The sequence below is a fragment of the Dendrobates tinctorius genome, unplaced genomic scaffold, assembly GCF_039654945.1.
Source record: "Dendrobates tinctorius isolate UK_male_01 unplaced genomic scaffold, ASM3965494v1 ptg000193l, whole genome shotgun sequence".
Lineage (NCBI taxonomy): Eukaryota > Metazoa > Chordata > Amphibia > Anura > Dendrobatidae > Dendrobates > Dendrobates tinctorius.
In genome coordinates, this window is record NW_027361860.1 from 2,539,230 (window position 1) to 2,561,725 (window position 22,496).

Consider the following 22,496-nt stretch of genomic DNA (forward strand, 5'->3'; position numbering starts at 1 on the left):
AATTTTTTATGGATCCAATCATGGATATGGGGCCGTTTTCAACAAGTCACAACATATACCTTTGGTATATTGTTCCTCTATTGTTCAGGTCTTTACATGACTCAGGGTCACCTATGGTTAGACTAGGGTGAGCTGGCGAGCAGTGGGGGTGCCATTCTTATTTTCTATCCTAGGGTGCCAACCTCCACTGGTAGGTAGGACAGATTATACTTGGGGACAACTCCTGGGTCCTACATACACCTATCCCTCCTACTGTATTTTTCCTGTTTTTGAAATGCATGCCCCTTCATCTCATACCCATTCATAAGAACATGAACATATGGTGGAATGTTCCTTATGCAAATCATGGTTTCACTTAGCATGCGTAAATATCAAAAGAGATGACAAACTGGTTATAAGAAAACGCTTTTACTGTCCCATGTGCCTGGAGAATAAAAAATTAGCTTTAGGTAGGGTTGGGTGCTTTTGTAAAAATATCTAATGTGTATTTTTTTTTCTCCGTACATTTAGAACTTGTCCTCCTTTTGTGGCTAGTTGCTAGTTACTTCTCTTAAATTCATACATTTATGACCTAGAAATAAAAAATTTAGCAAACTAGTTATTGAAAATTTTGCACTCTTGTGGCTGCTGTATTACAGTGTCTATTGTTGGCTGCAGAATAAGTTTGAGGTCAGGCACATTAATCTATTTTATCAGATGTGTTAAGGACATTGTTGTGTTACTTCTTATATAGTTGACACTTTATAAACTCACAGATTGCACATTCTCCACTCTGTACAATGGCTGCTGGTGAGAGAACATGTGACTAGTGTAAGGGGGTGACAGGATTACTTGTTCTGCTCCCATAATTGTTATTAATGTGTAACTGTTTACATATGTTACTGTTATGTCATTAATACTCGGTGTTACTGCTACATATAAAATATGTATTACCCCGCATGGTTAATGGTCCCGCCACACTCTTCAGTATTAACATTTTATCAGGGGTGGACACTGACAGCTTGGGGCCCCTGTGAGATAGATAGGTATATATTACATAGTCGCCGTTAAGTATATTGCCATCCCTTATTCACTGATCTGCACATTCCCCTGCAGTGCTACACATGCACACACACCACCACTCATCTCTATACACACATACAGCATCTCTCTGGATGTTCTCACAGCTGAACCATCACCGTCTTGGCAGCTTCCTCTCTGGCAGTGCTGCGCTTAATGAAGTCATCCAGCCGCACTGAGTCAGACAGGAAGCAGGACAGATCCCTGCAGCTCCGCTCCTATTTTCTCTTGTAGGCAGTGGAGCTGCAGGGATCACTACCTGCCTGCTGCCAATGAGAACAATCTGGCCAGGTGCCCACCGGAGCCTTGGGGCCAGATAAGCCAGATTGCCCTCATTATTAGCCACCCTGCAGGAGCCCCCCTCCACCTCCGGGCCCCGATGCAACCGCACAGGCTGCACATGCAATATGTCCACCCATGCATTTTATGTACAATGTTGTATATGCATTATGTTCCTGTAATGTAATACTGTGTAAGATAGGGAAAGTAAAGTGCACCCTTCAGACATTAGAGGGGGGGGCACCTTAGTGTTATTGTCCTCATAACTATGGGTAAGTAGTCCCTTTGGGGGCCACTATATGGGGGCATACTAGTGTGCACAGTTAGAATAGGTTATAGCTAGTATGTAGGGGGTAAAAATAGGAGGGGCTGCTGGGAGGCAAGACAGGAGTTTTAGGAAGTTAAGTCAGATGGGGCCTGGGTGCCTAAAATTTCAAATGGGTTATAGGACCCGGACAGCTCGGCTGCTACACAATGCAAGGCAGCTGCAGGCCACATTATCTACAGCCACTGGACATCATTGCACTGGGCCAGTACAGGGGAAGGAAAATGTGGTGACTCAGCCTGGGAAGACATCTTTAGGGCAGGAGTCGGTTGGAGTGAGGAGCTGAAGAAAGTTGGAGCTTCGAAGGGAACGGTACAGATGGGCCGGATGCTTTTCCAAAAGCAACCAAACCTGGTGACTGATTATTTCGAGTCTGGGGTGAAACAAGCAGAATGAATGACCTCATGATGAGGTTAGGCCAGGAAGGATCTGGCGAGCAGTCTAAGACATTCTGATCCAGATGTGTGCCACACACAAGCATCAGCGAAGTAGGGAAAGAGGAGGAAACATGAGAGTTCCATGATGGGCCTACTGTGGATGCAACCTATGAAGAAGTAAATAGAATATTCAAGTTATCCTGGACTGTGTCTCCATTACTGGGAGTCACCTGGAAGAGAGGCCATTGACATCTGGCCAGTGCCCAGGGAGACCTGAAACTGGAGAAGCAGGTACTCTTAGAAGTGGAATATTACAATTCTCCGTGAGGGAAGCTCCGGACACACATGCTTCAGTGTCTCTGGCCATGTCTACAGTCCTGGCCTCCCTTTACACTAGACCCATCCAGTCTTCTAAAATAGAAAAGACATTTTTTGTTTGAAGATTATAATTGGGCAAGGCTGAGAGGTCTGGTCAAATGTTCGGCCTCCTCTTCAAATGTCTGGTAAATAATCACTGCCTTCCAATGTTGACCTTAAGTTATAGCAAAGTTGATGGAACTAATATTTATGAGTTAGATTTCTTTTTCTTTGCACTTTCCCGCTAAGTGGCTTGAAATGTTTACTATTATATTTATATATGCAAATAATAATAATAATAATAATAATAATAATAATAATATTATAATCTTTATTTTTATATAGCGCTAACATATTCCGCAGCGCTTTACAGTTTGCACACATATTCATCACTGTCCCCGATGGGGCTCACAATCTGAATTCCCTATCAGTATGTCTTTGGAGTGTGGGAGGAAACTGGAGTACCCGGAGGAAACCCACGCAAACACGGGGAGAACATACAAACTCCTTGCAGATGTGGTCCTTGGTGGAACCCAGGACTTCAGCGCTGCAAGGCTGCAGTGCTAACCACTGAGCCACCGTGCTGCCCATTTGTATAATATCTGTTGCACATTAACATATTAGCTGCAAACAAAAACAGTAAAGGGATTATCCCATGAACAATGTACACTTTAATAGGTCTTGGAATTATGACAGATTTGCAAAATTTTGCTTTATGAAAATCTCTTAAAATCCAATGACTGACTTGTTTATGCCCTGATCCCCTGCCCCCCCCAAAAAAAAAAAAAAAAAATCCATAAAGTATGGATTTTGCCATCATCTTTTAAAAAAAATATCCAGGAGTATTTACACAGATATCCACAATAATAGATTTGCAATAACGTGGATCTTCTTCCTCCTACAGACTATTTTATTAGGTCACAGCTGTGTTTCTATGGCAATCTTGGGGTATCCTGCATCATTTCCTATAGCCCAAATAGCTAATAAAGAATTTCTATTAACCCCCGCCCTTTCATATCCCAAGAATAATATTGATTACGGTAACACTACAACACCCCCCCATGCTAAAAGGCACAAAGTTACCAGTTATGGCCAGTAACCCACCCCTGGCTGTCGATTAAATTACCCCCAAAACACCCCATAGCCACAGCGGACGCAGGCGTAGACAACACACGTCTTCTCCAACTCAGCTCTAACTATTCCTGCCAACATTTCAACTACCCCTGTAAAAGTCATCCCTCCCGATACCGCCACAGTCACAGCTCACATACGAGCCGCCGCAGTTCTCAGGCCTCTGGATGGCTCTCCACATCAGAAGTGGATGATACATTGCAGAGTCCCGATAGGCGAAATTGGGCACACGACAAATTCCAAAAGTCGGGTGCTCCTTCAGAGGTTATCAGCCTGACTAGCTCCGCCCACTCTTCGGAAATGTTGGAGCTGTGGCTGGGACTGGTGGAAAAACAGTAAGAATCTAATTTGGGCAAAACTGAACAGTGATGTGTGTAATTATGTTACCAAAAGTGACAATACATACATTTAAAATTCCTATGCCACTAAACTGAACAGTCAGTATATATTTTATACACAATGTTCCACTATAATGCAGTCTATGAGGATCCTGGAATCAGCTCCATTCTGAACATTGCAATGGATTTTTTGAGGAATGTCACTGTAGAAACGGAACTGTCTAGAATGGAGGAGCTGCAGAGAGATAAAAAAAATCCACTCCAATCTAGTCACCTCACCAGTGAACCGTCCAGACTGGAGTTGCTGGAATGAATAAAATATCCTCTCCGATCTAGTCACTTCAGTAGTGAGCTGTCCAGATTGGAGTTGATTTTTTTTTTTTGAGGCCTCATTTTATCAACTCCACTCTAGACGGCTCACTAGTGAATCAGCTAGAATGGAGCGGATTTTTTGAGGCCCACAAAAGGTCAACTCCAACCTAGATGCAACCTTCAGGACAAGCCATCTGTACATCTGCGCAAAGTTGGCCAAAAAATATATAACAAAACTGCAGATGAAGCAGACAAACCAAGCTGTGGAAGAAGGAGAAGCAGAAACTGGTTTAAACTCTTAGCATCGTCTCATAGGATTCTCTGAACTTCAAGAACAGCAAGTTATCAGACACACAGGAATTACTTGCTGACTTCTTGATGTGTTGTGGTTGCATCATCCAGAAATATATTCCCTCCCGAAGGTACAGTTTAGATTTACTGTAATTATTTTCGGTGTATGTAGGTATGATGGATGGACTTTCCTATAAGCATATGTACACGTGCATCTTCCTAATGGGGACAGGATCCCATGTGTAATTAGACATTGTAAAGTGATGCAGAATATCTGCATGTAGATATACACACACATCTTACAGGCTGTGAACTTTAGCACATTGCACTATTACCGCCATCTAGTACATTGGCTATACTGATGTGCACTTTGGCACATTACACATATTCCTGCCATACAGTGCGGCTTCATACTGATTGGATACTGCTATACATTGCATCATCGCCATATAGTGTGCTGGTTATACTTACTGCTCTTTTTTACATATTTCTCTTTTGTATATGTTGGTAATTCTAATCAAATACATCAGCACAATTTTTACATGCTAACTTGATACTGCTTTTTGGTACCCAGTGCACTATATGGCGATAGTGTATGTTTTGTTTTTTGGTGCCCTTTCCTACATAAATCACTTATATCTCCTTTTGTTGTCCATATTATCCCATATTATCACATCTGACTGATATTCCATAATAGAACCTTGTTAGCACGAGCACCTTAGCACGTCACCCTTTATTTATATACATTACTGCCATATTGTGCTGCTACTAATCTGACGTGCCATTTCTATACATTTATATATGCAACTTGTTATACACTGATTTGGCTCCTGTAGTTTATTCTCCATCCTTTCAGCTTCACATCCTGTTATTTTTATTGATTTTAATTTTCCACCATCTGGAAAAGAATTAATTGTATTCTATTAGAGTGATATATATGTTAATAAAGTAATTTGATGGTCATTTCTTGGCCTTTAGTCATTTAAGGTTTAATTTTATATATAATATTAAACCTTACCCAGACATTTTCTTCAGTTCCATGCATGTAAAAGTAAGTTGCAGATGAAAGCTATAGATCAGGTCACTTTGGGTCAACGGGGTGGAGATTTATCCAGAGCTTTGGCAAGGGTTGAAGGTCAGTGGATTTACAGACTAAACACAGTTGCCCCCATGGGCCTTAAGAGTTTTGGTTTTGCTTCATTTTTATAGGATGTCTTTCACGTTTATGGGTTTTTTTTGTGGGTTTTAACTATTTATATTAATGTATGTTTGTTGTTTTTTTAGTTGGCGTTTTTCTACTTTGCTGTGCCTTTCCACGTGCTCTATGTAGTTCCATGCATTGAAGATCTGAATATGCGACAATTTCTATGGACACCTTGGAGAACTTTTATTTTTGTATAAGCTCTCTATTTTTAAATGAATATTATTACTAAGTTCACTTTTCTTCGCACTTTATATTTTGTATATACTGTATTTTATGCTACTTCTGCACAATGTATTGCATTTTAGCACTTTCATATTTGGCGCATATATGATTGTATTTCTATATGTATATATGTTGGCAAGTATATGCATATGTTATTTAACGCACTTATAATGGGTGCATGTATTATTGCACTTCCGCCCTTTATTTGGTACATATGTTGTGGCCAGTATGTACACATGCTATTTGTGCACACATTATTTCATTGCCTCCTACACTTTTCATGCGGTATCACGACACTAGTCTTACCATGGTGCGCCTACGCTGCCTTCCCTGATGTTGGATCATTAGGTCAATGGCATTCGGGTGGCACTGAGCATGTGCCATCTCCATAACGGCCGTGTGTTTTGTTTAATCCACCGCTGCTGGCTCCATGGTCTCATTATGACGTCTGGGCTGTGACGCATGTGCTGTTCTCCTCATGGTTTCCTCCTTTGACACAGTCCCGTACGTCAGCACTCCATTCAGGTCTTATTAGCCGATTATGAGCATAGGGTTTCTCGTTGGCCAGCGTTCATTTAAATAGTCAGAACCCTTAACCTGCGGCACGCCTCCAGAGGAAGTCGTTACGAAGCGTGCGTTGAGGCGCCAAGGACAGAATCACTCCATTATCTTCCATTTATGCAAGTAATTACTGACATGGCGGTTCACAGATATTTCTTAGCGGACTTATAGCACATATGTGAGGCAAAGAAAGTGTTATTGCAGTCATGGAAATGGGCACTTGCTGGCAGTACTAGAGCCCAGAAACACTGCATGAGATGTGTGTCGCCTACTTTGCGCCTGATGCAGCTGCAACTCCATAATTGCAGGTTGCTGCTCACACAACCTCCGCAGCATATGCAAAGTCAAATTCCACCTGGTGGGGAGGTCAACAATGATGCGGTGCTCAGCAGGCCCAATCTGTGCTGCATGGCTGAAAGGCGTGATGCAGCCATGCTTGAATGCCGCAAATGAGAGCACTCGTATCTGACTTTGTGCAGCAGCTCATGAAGGTCAGGATAGTTCCTAAGGAAACTCTGCACCACCAAGTTTAGGACATGGGCAAGGCATGGAATGTGAGTCAGACCACCGAGGCCCAGAGCAACGACCAGGTTTCGGCCGTTGTCACATACCACCATACCTGGCTGGAGGTTGAGCGGCGCAAGCCACATGTCGCTCTGCTCCTTGAGCGTCTTCCACAGCTCCGTTGCGGTGTGGCTAACATCACCCAGATAAACCCATTTCAACACGGCCTGTTGATGTTTGGCTGATGCAGTGCTGAAATCGGTTGTTGTGGTATGTCTGGGTGCAGGCAAGTCTGACGAGGAGTATGAGGAGGAGTCAATTTGTATGAAGGAGAGGCCTGCAATCCGTGGAGTTGGCAGGACCCGCACACTTGCACTGTCTACTTCAGTTCCAGGCTCAACTACATTTACCCAATGGGCGGTGATGGAAATGTATCATCCCTGGCCGTGCTGACTGGTCAACTCTGTGGTCAGGTGGACCTTGCTACTAATTGCATTTTGTAGCGCATGCTTAATTTTACTCTCCACATGCTGTTGCAGGGTGGGGACGGCTTGCCTGCTGAAGTAGAAGCGGCTGGGAATGAGGTATTGTGGGATTGCAAACCCCAACATATCGATAAATGCTGGCTTGCTCACCAGCCAGAATGGTAGCATGTCCACTGCAAGCAGTTTGGCAATGCGAGAATTCATGCCCTGTGCTCGTGGGTGGTTTGCCGAGTACGGGCACCTTTTCTGCCACACCTGTCTGACAGATGGCTGCACACTGGATTGGGAGTATGAGGATGCCAGTGATTGGGATGCCGATGCTGACGAAGTACAGACAGTGTGCCGCCATACAACACTGCCTGCAGATGCACCCTGGCATTCTGGCGAGGAAGCGGCAACAGCTGTTTGCGAGCTGGAGGAAGAGGTGGCCACTATGGCTGAAGAGGTGGAAGGTGGGGGACCAGCTGCAGGTGGCGAATCATGGGTGTGATGCTGCTACTTCACAGGGTGCCTCTTCCTGACATGAGTCAACATATTGGTGGTATTAAGGTTGCTGACACCGCACAGTTTGTCGACAAAGCTTGCATCTGACTACTGTAACGTCAACTGCAACTTGGTCGAAAAAGGCCCATGCACCACAACTCTTGGGCGCACCCCTTGTGTTCTTTAAAAGAGCCCTGCTCCTAACGGGTGCTGAAGTTGAGGAAGCCGACAACCAATTTTTCTCTCTTCCTCTCCCACGTGGACGGCCACGCTGTGCCACATCTGCAAGCTCTACCTCTGAGCTATCCCCACTTGCTTGCTGCCCCTCAGCATGCCATGATGGGTAAAGGACCTTGTCATCCAATACACTTTCGTCAGCAGAAACTGGCAGCTGAGTTTCATCATCTGCTGACTGGGGTCTGGTCACTGGCCCACCCTCCACTTCTTCCTCAGACGCACACAGTGGTTGCCCATCTGTGCACACTACCTCTTCAGCTGCAGGAATGCTGTCTGGATGGCGCACAGATTCCAAGCCAACAGATTCTGAGAAGGGGATTAAGGTTGGCTCCTGGCCCTCTGAATGTCTGGGCAATTTAGTGGGTGGTGAAGCAGATGGGTGCTGCTCTTCAGTGGCCTGACCCGATGTGGTGGAGAGGTCCTGGGAGAATGCTGCACTCATTGAGCTGGATGCCTCAGCTGCCGTCCAACCAACAACGTTTTCTACTTGATCCTCTTATCAGTCTATGGCCCTGCGCTCCTAACAAGCTGCGCATAAATGACTGCTGCCGGGTGAAAGTAGATGCTGAGTGACTTGGGCCTGCTGCTTGCTCTGGATATGCACTATATCTAGCTGCTGATGCAGCACTTCCGCGGCTGCCGCGGTGACGTCCCTTACTCCCTGCCTTCTTCATCTCTATCGATGGATTCAGAATGGCAAGAAAGTAATTATTAGGGATTAGTGTGCTTATTCCTGTAGGACTACAAACAGGTATAAGAAAAACTAATGGCTCTGTATGATGGTGTGTCTGCTACACTTTATTTGAATCTAATGTGGCCTACATAAAGAGTAATGTGTGTTTGTGGTGTTGGTGTACACGTTACGGTCAGATGTCACAGCGCAGTAAATGACACTGCTGTGATACCAAAAAAAAAAAAAAAAAAAAAAAAAAAAAAAAAAAGGATTTTCCGAGACTGGGCAAGGTGCTGTGTGGCACCAGCCACAGAGGTTGTTTGGGTCCTCACAGTACAACCCCTATATAGTGTTTAACTTTAACCTCAATAGATGCTGTGAGGTAAAGTAACACAGGGGCACTGAGAGTGAATTTACTGGTGAAAAATTTGGGGGTGCGCAATAGAACAGGCCACACTAGGGGTCCTGGAGTCTGATGTGACTACAAAGACTGACCTAGTGGGTGCAGCACTCCCCAAAAAAAAGCACACAGGATGTCTGTGCAGCAGAGATGACTAAACTGTGCAAAGCGCACCCGAGCACCAGGAAAATTGAGGGACAAATGGGGGCAAGTGATTGGGGGGGGTTCGCGGGGGGGGGGGGGGGGGAAACCACTCACTGAAAAATCCCTATATAGCGTTCACCAAAATGTACTGGATGGTGAAGCTACAATTTTAGGAAAACATAGTAGAAGGGGATTTAAGGGATGAAAAGAAAAGGCTGTGAAAAGGCAGTGAGACACACACCACACAGTGCTGCAGCAAGAGGAGCTGCAGCAGCTGCAGTGAATGTGCACTGCACTGTCTCACTAAGCACCTCACCGAGAGCCTGCACAGCACAAAAAATGAAACTGAGTGGGGTCAGTGAGGCAAAAGACTGCTTCTGTAAAACACGGGCTGCTACAGTCGCTGAAAAACAATTTGTATTGCTATTAGATCCGAGATCTCTCTCCATCTTCAACAGCAACCTATCCCTATCTGCTTTCACAGTAGAGTGAGGCTAAAATGGCAGGCACAGCCTTTTATACTGCCTGATCACACCATCCAGCCAATCGCAGCGCAACCCCTAGCTAGCAAGTTTTGACGCCTCCTACCAAGCTTAGGGGAGTTACACAATGTTGTCAGCAATTTTTCAGCTCCTGATTGGCTCCACGGAGCGCTCAGAGGCTGAAGGATTATAGGATTTCCGATTTGAAAAAAAAAAAAAAAAAACACATCGGAATTCCGATATCGCAAATATCGGGCCGATTTCCGATATTTCATTATCGGAAAGCTCATCCCTAGTGATGAGGTCATAGCCATGTGACCCGGTGGGTGTGGCTACGGACCCTATAAGGTGGCCAGGGTAGGTCACATGAGTGAATGGTTGGACCCGGTTGGTCCGTTGTGGAAGGTTTTGCTGGGAGATGGGGCTTACTGCCTGACAGCACGTGAATGCTGTGAGCAATGGCTGCAAGCGTCTGACAGTTCCCTGGAGGGAATGGACATCTGAAGTATGGAGTATGAAGCAGCTATGAGAAGGTAACCTTGACAGGGGATATAACTGAGGCTCGAGAGCCTGTGTGTGGGACATTGTTTTATCCTGTAGTCATACAGGTTGTGCAAAGTGAAGCTCTGTCATGGACGCTATGCTGATTCTATGAACTTAATGTTGCTAGTCATGGCTTATGATGCCTGAGTAAACCACATGAACTATTGTTTTTTGGAAAACCCGTGCCGGATGTGATTTGGCTGCCAAGCGAGTATCCCCTACCCAAATGACAGCGCTACCTTACAGCCCCTTTACTTTCAGTGCAGCAAACTCACTCCAGAAGTTCATTGTGGATCTCTGAATGATCCAATGTTGTCCTAAATGACTAATGAAAAATATAATCCACCAGTATGTAATCAAGTCTCCGTATAAATGCTCCTGCTCTGTTATAGTCTCAGGGTTCTGTTTAAAGCACAGAGAGCATCATGAAGACCAAGGAACACAAAAGGCAGGTCCGTGATTCTGTTGAGAAGTTTAAAGCCGGATTTGGATACAAAATGATTTCCAAAACTTTTAACATCCCAAGGTGAACTGTGCAAGCGGTCATATTGAAATGGAAGTATCATACCACTGCAAGTCTACAAAGACCCGGCCATCCCTCTAAACTTTCATCTCAAACAAGGAGAAGACTGATCAGAGATGCAGCCAAGAGGCCCATGATCACTCTGGATGAACTGCAGAGATCTACAGCTGAGGTGGGACTGTCTGTCCATAGGACAACAATCTCGTACACTGCACAAATCTGGCCTTTATGGAAGAGTGGCAAGAAGAAAGCCAGTTCTCAAAGAAATCCATAAAAAGTGTCATTTAAAGTTTGCAACAAGCCACCTGGGAGACACCAAACATGTGGAAGAAGGTGCTCTGGTGAAATGAAACCAAAAATTGAACTTTGGCAACAATGCCAAATGATATGTTTGGCTTAAAGGCAACACAGCTCATCACCCTGAGCACAACATCCCCACTGTCAAACAAGGTGGTGGCAGCATCATGGTTTGGGCCTGCTTTTCTTCTGCAGGGACAGGGAAGATGTTAAAATTGATGGGAAGATGGATGGAGCCAAATACAGGACCATTCTTGAAGAATGCCTGTTGGAGTCTGCAAAAGACCTGAGACTGGTACAGAGATTGGACTTCCAACAAGACAATGATCCCAAACTAAGCAAAATCTACAATGGAATGGTTCACAAATAAACATATCCAGGTGTTAGAATGGCCAAGTCAAAGTCCAGATCTGAACCCAATTGAGAATCTGTGGAAAGAGCTGAAACTGCTGTCCACAAACGATCTCCATTAAACATCACTGAGCTCGAGCTGTTTGCCAAGAAAGAATTTCAGTCTCCCAATGTACAAAACTCAGACATATGCCAAGAGACTTGCAGCTGTAATCGCAGCAAAAGGTGGCGCAACAAAGTATTAAGTTAAAGGGGCCGAATAATATTGCACGCCCCAGTTTTTGACTTTCCACAATCAAATTTCATTCAACTTCACAATTGTGCTCCACTTGTTGATTCTTCACCAAAAATCTCCATTTGGTATCTTTATGTTCGAAGTATGATATATGGGAAAAGGTTGAAACGTTTCAGGGGGCCGAATCCTTTCGCAAGGCACTGTATTTAGATAAACTTTTGTTAATGACCAAATACTTATTATCCACCATAAATTGCAAAATAAATCTTAAATTAGACAAGGTGACTTTCTGGATTTGTCTTCTCATTTTGACTCTCATAGTTGTGGTCTACCTATGATGTCAAATTACAGGCCTCTCACCTTTTTAAGTGGGAGAACTTGCACAATTGGTGGCTGACTAAATACTTTTTCCCCACTGTATATGCACTGCAGTTAGGTTATTCAATGACCTCTGGAATGTGCCATGTCAATTTATCCAGCATATACAATATAAAAGTGTCTGTTTGATAAGTAGATTTATATTTTAATACAAATTAAAAATAGTTTGGTATATTCTTAGGCAATCTTCTGATGAAGTACACGTGTCTGAGCATGAAGAAGCTGGGAAGTATATTTTTTCCTTTAAATGTCTGAACTCTAGGGATGAGTGAAGACCGACTTACAAGTTCAGGGTTCATTCAGAATATCATGTGGCTGGGGCCTAGAACCTGAACTACTATTGGAAGTGTTGGTAAAAGATTGGTGTTCTGGCCCCAGACACCATCTATACACATTATGTATACTTGTCTTAATAGTTTTGCTGTCTGCAGTCCTCTTTGTATTGTCATTTACCTCCAATTCATCACCACGGTATTCCTTGGCCATCCGCCTGGAAACCTTACCACGCAGCCTTATGGTGCCGACATTTTGCTGAATACTATGCGGCCGCAATATACAGGCCCATCTCATGTGACTAGGACGTTGGCGTCACTACTTATAGCAAAATCCAATTATGAGCATTACCTTCTGGTGGTAGTGTAATATTTTATTGTCCATTTCAGGATGACCTCCACCCTCCGGAAGAATCTGGCCGAGGGTAGCAGTTACAAGATGCATGACCTGGACTCCCCAGTGATGGAAAGCTTCAAAGTATTTAAGAAATGACTGTCAAAATCAAGCATAAGAAAGATGGTAAATATGATATTCCTTTAGGTTCAATGTATCTGAAATACCGAACTTTCTGCACTAAAAGGCGCACTGGACCATAAGACGCTTATAGGTTTTAGAGAAGGGAAGATGGGAAAAAAAAATTGTAGCAAAAATATGGTCAATGTGGTTTGCTTCTCACCACTGGTACACCCCCCTTCAGCTCCAACATGACCAGGTGTCCAAAGTTGACAAACAAGGGAGGCAGATGCTCTGGTGTCAGCAAGCTAAAAATGAATATTCTCTGCTCCCCTCACCCATAAAGGCATAGTGAGTTAAAGCCGACAATGAATTGAGGCTTGCAAGAGATGTCAAAAAGCAATAAAGGATTTTGGGGATATGTCAAAAGTATAAGAAAAAAGTCAAAGATGCTATAGAATTTTTACAGGATGAAAATGATGAAATGGTAAGACAGGATGTTGAGAAGGCCGAATTTTTAAATTCCTATTTTGCATCTGTTTTCTCTCAGAAAGGAAATGTAACATCAACTGTTCTTCACTGTCCTATTAAGGGAATAGAAGAATCCAGGATATCTACAAACAGAAAGATAGTGAGGAAACACTTAGCTAACCTAAATGAATTCAAGTCTCCAGGTCCAGATGAATTACACCCCAGAGTACTGAAGGAGATAGACGAAATTTTTGAACCCCTCTCCATAATCTTTGAAAATTCTTGGAGAACAGGAGAAGTCCCAGAAGACTGGAGAAGAGCAAATGCTGTTCCTATCTTCAAAAAAGGGAAGAAGGTGGACCCAGGCAACAATAGGCCGGTGAGTCTGACTTCTATACCAGGAAAGATCTTTGAACAAATTATTAAACAACATGTATGTCAATACCTGGATAAGAATGAAGTGATTAAACAGAGTCAGCATGGGTTTGTAACTAATAATTCATGTCAGACTAACTTAATTTCCTTCTATGACGGAATCACTGATTGGGTGGATCAAGGAAATGCTGCAGATATAGTATATCTTGACTTCAGCAAAGCATTTGACAAAGTATCTCATACAATCCTTATTGAAAAAATGACTAAGTATGGAATGGACAAGGCAACTGTTAGGTGGATTCATAACTGGCTTAGTGATCGGACCCAAAGAGTGGTCGTAAATGGCTGCACATCCAGTTGGAAGAATGTCTCAAGTGGGGTACCACAGGGCTCTGTCCTGGGCCCTGTATTGTTCAACATCTTTATCAATGATTTAGATGAAGGAATTGAGGGTAAACTGATTAAATTTGCTGATGACACAAAGCTAGGAGGGATAGCTAATACTAGAGAAGAGAGAGGATTCAAAAAGATATAAATAAACTGGAGAAGTGGGCAGCAACTAACAGAATGGTTTTTAACAGGGAAAAATGCAAAGTACTACATCTGGGCAATAAAAATGAAAAAAACATATACAGAATGGGAGGAATAGGCCTAAGCAACAGCACATGTGAAAAAGACATGGGTATACTAATAGATACTGAATGAGTCAACAGTGTGATGCAGCAGCAAAAAAGGCAAATGCAATTCTAGGATGTATTAACAGAGGCATACAGTCTAGATCACGTGAAGTCATTATTTCCCTCGACTCCTCTTTGGTCAGACCTCATCTGGAATATTGTGTCCAGTTTTGGGCACCACATTTTAAAAAAGACATCAAACTGGAGCAAGTTCAGAAAAGAGCAACCAGAATGGTGACCGGTCTGCAAACCCTGTCTTATGAGGAAAGGTTGCAGAATTTGGGATTGTTTAGTTTGCAAAAGAGAAGACTGAGAGGAGACTTAATAGCTGTCTGCAAATATCTAAAGGGCTGTCACATTGTAGAAGGATCAACTTTATTCTCATTTGCACAAGGAAAGACTAGAAGCAATGGGATGAAACTGAAAGGGAGGAGACACAGATTAGATATTAGAAAAAACTTTTTGACCGTTAGAGTGACCAATGAGTGGAACAAGCTGCCACGAGAAGTGGCGAGTTCTCCTTCAATGGAAGTCTTCAAACAGAGGCTGGACAGACATCTGACTGGGATGATTTTGCGAATCCTGCTTTGAGCAGGGGGTTGTATCAGATGGCCCAGGAGGTCCCTTCCAACTCTACGATTCTAAGATTTAACTCCAACACTGGAGCTCCCGCCTCCCTTGAAACCCCCCATATTCCTCCCACATTTGGAGGAAAAAAAGTGCGGCTTAGAGAACAAAAAATATGGTTCCTGCCCTGCATATTCTCTTTAATCATTAGAGCTGGCTGTTACATGGCCTGAGAGATCCCACAGTGCAAAGTCCTGTCAGCAGCCCTGGGAGCTGTTAATACATTTGCATGCTTTTAGACAGTCAATATCTGGCACTGACAGTCATGTATCTCCAAGACTGCAAAAAAATAAAGGCCAATGCTGACGAGAAAGATGGCAGCACCGCTCACTATCAATCAGGTGATACTTTGTTTCTGGTGTTTACGCTCTACATGGGAGTCGCCAACGCTTAGTGCACGAGGTCTCGCTCCCGGGAGATGCTCTGTGGCTTGGAATTGGTGGACATGCTGCAATTCATCTGCAGTAACCAGGGCTTCCATGTCAGTAAGCCTGGTTCTAAGTTATAAACCTAGCACTCAACTTTAGGATATTCAGAAGAATATTCATTGTAGTACGTAAAGAGACACTTCGATCAAATTTTGACCTTCAGTTACATACTGTACCAAATACGTGGTAATAGGTATTAAACCTATTGTGAAGATTCATGTGCTCTTAATTGGGGTTGTTCGTCCCAATGCCTGTTGTAGTATGCTTATAGAGGCCAGTAGATGAGGCAACATATGCACGCATGATGTTCACTGGGGAGATCCGTCCCACAGCCTTGTGTCAGCCAGTAGATAGGGCAGGACGTGCCTCCAGACACAGTATCCACTGCATGTCTTAATCAGGTGATCCTTTGTCTCTGGCGTTTACGCTCTACGTGGGAGTCGCCAACACTCGGTGCACGAGTTCTCGCTCCCGGGAGATGCTCTGTGGCTCGGAATTGGTGGACATGCTGCAATTCATCTGCGGTAACCGGGGCTTCCTTGTCAGTAAGCCTGGGTCTGTCTGCAGCAGATCCCGGCGTGGGATAGTGGAGGAGTGCTGCTTCTGCGGATGTAATTTTGCTATACTGGAATCATACTGTGCCGCTCCAATTTTTAATGCTACTATTAGAAAAGAACAAATCTTAGAGACCTTTTTGGTTTTACTTGAGTTGGACATTGATTCCAGGATGATTGTTGAAATCCAGCCTAAAGGAACATCTTTAAATCATATGTATACTTGCAATTTTAAATGGAAAAGTTTCTCATTATCTTTACATTATAAACCCAGAGGACATCTCTATGGAATTTCTGAAAGACCTGGAGAACACAAGCTTTTATGAGCACCTATTCTAAGATTAAGACAAACAGCACTTTAAAAAAAGACTCATTCAGCAATTCCTCAAGTTCCAGATACCGTATATACTTGTGTATAAGCTGATTTTCAGCTTATTTTTTGGGCTGAAAATCCCCCTCTGCTTATACGCGAGTCATATACCGGGGGTGGGTGGGGGAGGGGGAGCGGGGGTGTCAGAGATCATACTTACCTCTCCTGGCACTTCTCTGCTTCTTCCTCTGTAGTCTGCTTCCCGCATTCAGCAGTCATATTGTACCGCTCATTAAACTCATGAATATGCGCATATTTAATGAGCGCTACCACGTGACCATCTGAATGCAGGAAGCAGATGGCAGAGGAGAAGCAGGGGCTGCAGAGAAGAGCCAGAGTAATATTCACCTGTCCCCGTTCCAAGCCATGCATCGTTGTGTCTCCGGGTCCTCCTGCTTTGACGGCAGACAGCGCAATGATGTAGTCAGTGTGCACCCTCTGCTGTCACTGCAGAGAGCCGGGAGACAGTGGATGGTAATGGAACAGGGACAGGTAAATATCGCTGGTGCTGGGGGCTCAGGACACCGGCACCTGGCCCCCAGCGACGGAGAGGTGAGTATGTCTTTTTTTTTTTCTTTTTCTTTTTAAATTGCAGCAGCATGTGGGGGGTATTTATGGGGCATCATTAACCCTTGTGGAGCAGCATATGAGGGGTATTTATGGGGCAGCATTAAACCTTGTGGAGCAGCATATGGGGGCATTTTTGGGGCAGCATTAACCATTGTGCAGCAGCATATGAGGGGCATTTATGGGGCAGCATTAACCCTTGTGCAGCAGCATATGAGGGGTATTTATGGGGCAGCATTAACCCTTGTGCAGCAGCATTTGGGGGGGTTATCTATGGAGCATCTTCTTGGACCACTATTTAACCCTAGGCTTATACACAAGGCAATAAGTTTTCCCAGTTTTTTTGTGGCAAAATTAGAAAGGTCGGCTTATAGACGAGTATACACGGTAACCTTTCTGAAGGCCTAAAACAGGATGCTGAGGCATTTATAGAAGGAATTAAAGACATTTATAGGGAGATCAACCAGGAGTTTGACAATGAATGTATAAAGGGGCTAGTAGCACTCAGTTTTACACTGCAGATTGTTGAATTTTTGATGTTGTAGTTTTAGAAAATGTAACCTTTACTAGCATTTTTTCCTTTTACGCTGGTTGAATCCAGCGCACAGGACCACTTTTGATTGCCACCATGTGCTGAGGGTGGCAAGACCCCATGTTTGAGTATTTTTACATGTGTGGAATCTGGTATCGCACTTGAAGATAAGGAAAGGATGCAAGCATTTTATTACCTCCAGGCAGTGCTGATGTTAAAACATCTTTCCAATCCTTCGGTTACTAAAAACTTGATGGTAAGGTTCTTTTTTCAACTTATGAGCTGTTGATAAACATCTAGTTCTGCCTTATCTGATTTTCTTATTGTTTACTTTTGTTCTTTCTATAGCAGATAAGACTGGCTTGAGAAGAAATCAACGTACTCTGAAGGACAGAAGGCATCGTTCATTTCTACATCCCAGAACATTATCGTGCTGCTGGAAGCAGGGCCGTATTTACCATTAGGCACTTGAGGGCACATGCCTAGGGCGGTAGGATGTGGGGGGGGCCTGTGTTTTTTTATGTCCAGCGGTGCATCATCATCCCTGAAGATAAGTGGTAGCAGAGTCGCCCTTGCTCAGTGACAGCCTAACTTCATGCCTGCCCAGAAGGTTACTGACTTAACCAAGTTACCCTGCTACCACTAGTCTACCAGTCAACGTGGTGCGTGGGGCTGAGGTGGAACAGCAGCACCCGGCTGTCTCTCAACCTGGCTGGGAAACGGTCACACATTGCTGGTCTGGCCCTCTCAGTGGCAGAGCAGTATCGGTAAGGAAACATGATCTGGCTCCTACACACTGCTTGCTACATGGCTCTGTCAGACTCACCACTTCCCTCAGACTCCTCAGCCTAGTTTCTGCTTGGAGCTGGAGCACACAGAAGCTGCAGCACTGTTTGCTCCCAGACGGTCCCAGAGAGTGAATGGTAGCAGCAGCAGCACTGGCAATGTTTGCTCCCAGTCCCAGATAGAGTGAGTGGGGTGGGAGTGTTGTAATACATCTCTGCCTCTGGTCTTAGCTGGACATTATATATTATAGATTTGCCTGGACTGTACATTGTATATTATAGATCTACTACCTGAGCATTATATATTATAGGTCACCTGTCCCTGGACAAATATGAGAGATCTCCCTGGACATTATACCATATTTTCTGGTATACAAGATGATTTTTTAACCCATGAAAATCTTAAAAGCTGGGGGTCGTCTTGTATGTCGGGTGTCATCTTATAGGGCAGGTGCGGAGCAATCTGCAGTCATTGTGTATGGTGGTGGTGGAAGATGGGGGAGGGAGTGGTCCCGATGACCAGGTGAGGGGGCGCCCCACTGGGAAGGTGCAAGTAAAGTATCCCCATTACCTCATAATGGCAGCGATGCTCTGTGCAGCTCTCTGCTAGGGTGGCTTGTAGGGTGGCTCTGTAGCAAAGGGGGCTTCGCCGGCATTTTGTCAGAGCCCGGAGGCACCTGAAGCTCCAATGGAGCAGTGCGATGGCCTCTGGGAAAATGGCCACTGGGGCGGTGCATGATCAGATTTAGATCTTGCCCCGAGATCTCAGGAGACTAGATCTGAATCTGAGCATGCGCCACCCCAGGCAAATCCACAACGTGTGCATATACTCTTATTGTAAAATTCTGACACTGACCATACACCAATGACACAGATAACATTTTTTTTCAAGTATGTGTTTGACTAAGGCCTTATTCATACGTCCATGTTTAGAGACTGGGCAGTGATAGAATAAAATCAATATCGTAATCCTACAATGTCTGCTGGACATGTTATGGGGAGAGATTATAGTTCAGTTAGTACATAGACACCATACTTGTTGTTAACCAGTCAATATTTTGTCCACAACACTGCAGTGTCAAAAGAGGAAGACAGCGAGACAGGCAGCCACATCGCATCAGAGCTCTTGACCTTGAAACAGAAGATCCTCAGACACTGGTATTGTGACATAGCATAATACCAATGAAAAAATATTATTCTTAACAAAAAGTGAACCTGTCACCTCGTTTTGTCGCTACAAGATACGTCCACTGCCTTTAGGGGCTTATCTACAGCATTTTGTAAAGCTGTAGATATGAAGAACAAGTTATATTATACTCACCCGGGGGCAGTCCAGTCTGATGGGTGTTGCAGGTCTAGGTCCAGCGCCTCCCATCTACATGCAATATCGTTATCTTCCTTGCTTTGTGCTGCGCTCTTGTGCTGGCATACTGATCTGCCCTGTTGAGGGCAGAGCAAAGTACTGTAGTGCACAGGAGCTGGTAACGGTCAGAGAGGCCAAGCACCTGCGCACTGCAGGACTGTAATAATGTGTAGCTACTGTTGATGTCACCACAGATCAGAGACAGCCCAATGGTTAAAGGGCTTTTTTATAGGGGTTAAATTCTCCACACAGGGAGGAGCAGCTTGCCACTGCAGTCACCAGGGCTGCACGCTCAGGTCACTGTCTCTGCACTGTCAGTAGCAAAGTCTCCTCTGGTCATGAAGGTTCCAGAGTCCACGTACTCAACCACAGCTCTCACCATTGCTCTTCTCTCAGCCTCTGTGCTCTGACGGGGAGTCCTCTCTGGGAGTGTGGTGTTGCAGGCTGCTTTCCCTCTGGCACCCTCTGCTTTCATGCCCTCTGCCTGCACACCTTCCGTTCCAGTCCTCCTTCCTGTTCCTCTAACCATAGCAGTTACATGCTCCAGCATGTCTAGGGCAGAAAGTCTTCCCCCCGGCAAACCTGCTATCTGGCCAAGTGGTTCTTGATAAGGAGCAGTGAAGGTAACCTCCTTCGGGCTCTTCTTACTCTGCTCTGCCCTCAACAGTACAGATCAGTACACCTGCGCAGGAGCATGACAAATCAAGGAAAATGCTATCGCATGAAGATGGGAGGTGCCAGACCTGCTCACCCATCAGACCGGAACACCCCCGGGTGAGTATAATAAAACATTTTTCTGATCTTGCAGGTCAGATCAGGGGCTTATCAAGAGCATTCTAGAATGCTGTAGATAAGCACTGTGTTGTAGTGTCCACTGTCTGCTAGGGGGCGCTGTGTGGGTGTCCCAGGATGGGCCTGCAGTCACATCCATTGTGGTAATGGGTATAGGATGCTGAAGGATCGTTATGCATCTCAAGGTGGGTGGCCTTGAGATGAAGGCTTGCTTATGTGTTGATCAGTAGAGCTGATCTGTCATTCCAAGGTGTCAGGGAGTAGTGATGCGAGTTCATTCTCTGTTTCACCAGTTGTGAGTTCTCCTTCCAGACTCCCTCTGCTGGTAACAGGAGGTAGTGAGGCTGATTTAATCGGTGGAGATCTGCCACCTGAGAATGAGGATGACGATTGGAACTCTGGAGTCTCAGATTGGATTTAAGACAGCCGACGCCCTATTCAGTAGCTGGTGACTCCTTCTGCTTGTCAGGCCTTGGTCATCAGCTCTGTTCCAGTCAGCTCAAGCTAAGTTTCTCTGTTAATGTTCACACTTGATTTTGTTGGTCTATTCAGTTTGTGGTCAGCCAGCCACGGCTTGGGCTGTGCTGAATTTCCACCCTTATTTATCTGTATTTGCCAATTTGCTTTTTGTCCCTTATTAGATTGGCCTCTTTTTGCTCTGTCTCAGAATATTTCAGAGTTCTGATACAGTGGGAGAAGTCTAGTGACTTCAGGGTTAATTTTGCTTTCAGAAGTGTTGGACATTATTTTTGTAGGGTTTTTTGCAGATTGCAGACTGTCTTTCCTTTCCTCTCCTTTCTAGTTAGTTTGGGCCCCATCGCTTGCTCAGCCTATTTTCCTGCCTGTGTTTGTGTTTTCATTTTGTTTCACCATCAATACGTGTGTGGGGGCTGTCTATTCCTTTGGGGTCTGCTCTGGGGCAGTTAGTTTTCCATTTTCTTGCTTTAGGCTTTAGTCCTCCGGCCGTGACGAGGCATCTAGGTTCATCGTAGGCACACTCCACGGCTGCTGATAGTTGTGTGGTAGGATCAGGGATCTGCAATCTGCATAGTTACCAACCTCTCTGTTTTTTCTGGGCTTAGCTTGTTTTGTTTGTGTCTCCTTGGTGACCCATTCATAACAGAGAAGCCTTCAGATGATTGATGAGATGGGCAGGATCAATCTACAAATCCACCCAGGGGGGGTGTTTAAGAGTGTCATAATAAAGTATATGTGTATGAATGCTTGAAGGACCTGTGATGAGGTCATAGCCATGTGACCCGCTGGGTGTGCCTATGGACCATATAAGGTAACCAGAGTAGGTCACATGGGAGAGAGCATGGATCTGATTGAGCCATGTGGAAGGTCCCAGCAGGCCTAGGTGGAGGAAGGTGTGCTACCTTCCTAAAGACCACGTGCTGAGGCTGCTGACCCAGTGAGGCCTGGGTATATTGGCTGCATGCGAGGAGGGATAAGCCTCCTGTGTTTGCTGAGGCTCCAGGACTGAGCCTGAAACAATGGACACTTATACTTGCTTTCGCCTGAGCTAAAAGCTATTCCTTATGTTATGTGCTGGTTTATGAAGCAATAAACCCTATGAACTTTTAAAGGAACGTGACTCCTGATTGACTCCGGTGGCTCCTGAGTGAGATAAATCCCTACAGCACCGAAAGGCAGTGGCCACAGCTTATAGTGGCAAAACGAGGTCACAGGTTCCTTTTTACTCCACGCACTTTAAATACATCAACACTGTCCCCATTGGGGCACACAATCTAAATATCCTATTAGTGGGTCTTTGTGTGGGTTTCCTATCACACTCCAAACACAGAGAACATAAACTCTGCACAACTGTCATCCTCTGTGGGATTTGAACCCCAATGCTACAAAGCTGTTGGGCTGGTCACTGAGCCACTATATACAGTGGCAAGCACTAAGCCACCATTACAGTGCTAGCCACAGAGCCACTGTGCTACTGTTCTACGTATACAAGAATATTTTTGCTGGCAGCATTGTGTATTAGCTCTGTGGACATCATATGCACTAAACATCTGTTTAATTA

At 44.6% G+C, this 22,496-nt stretch overlaps 1 long non-coding RNA gene across 1 annotated transcript in view; it reads right to left on the minus strand.

Annotated features, from left to right (window-relative positions):
• LOC141055991 (uncharacterized) overlaps nucleotides 1-22,496 on the minus strand; it is a 228,107-nt gene that overhangs the window by 50,897 nt on the left and 154,714 nt on the right. The window lies entirely within an intron of this gene.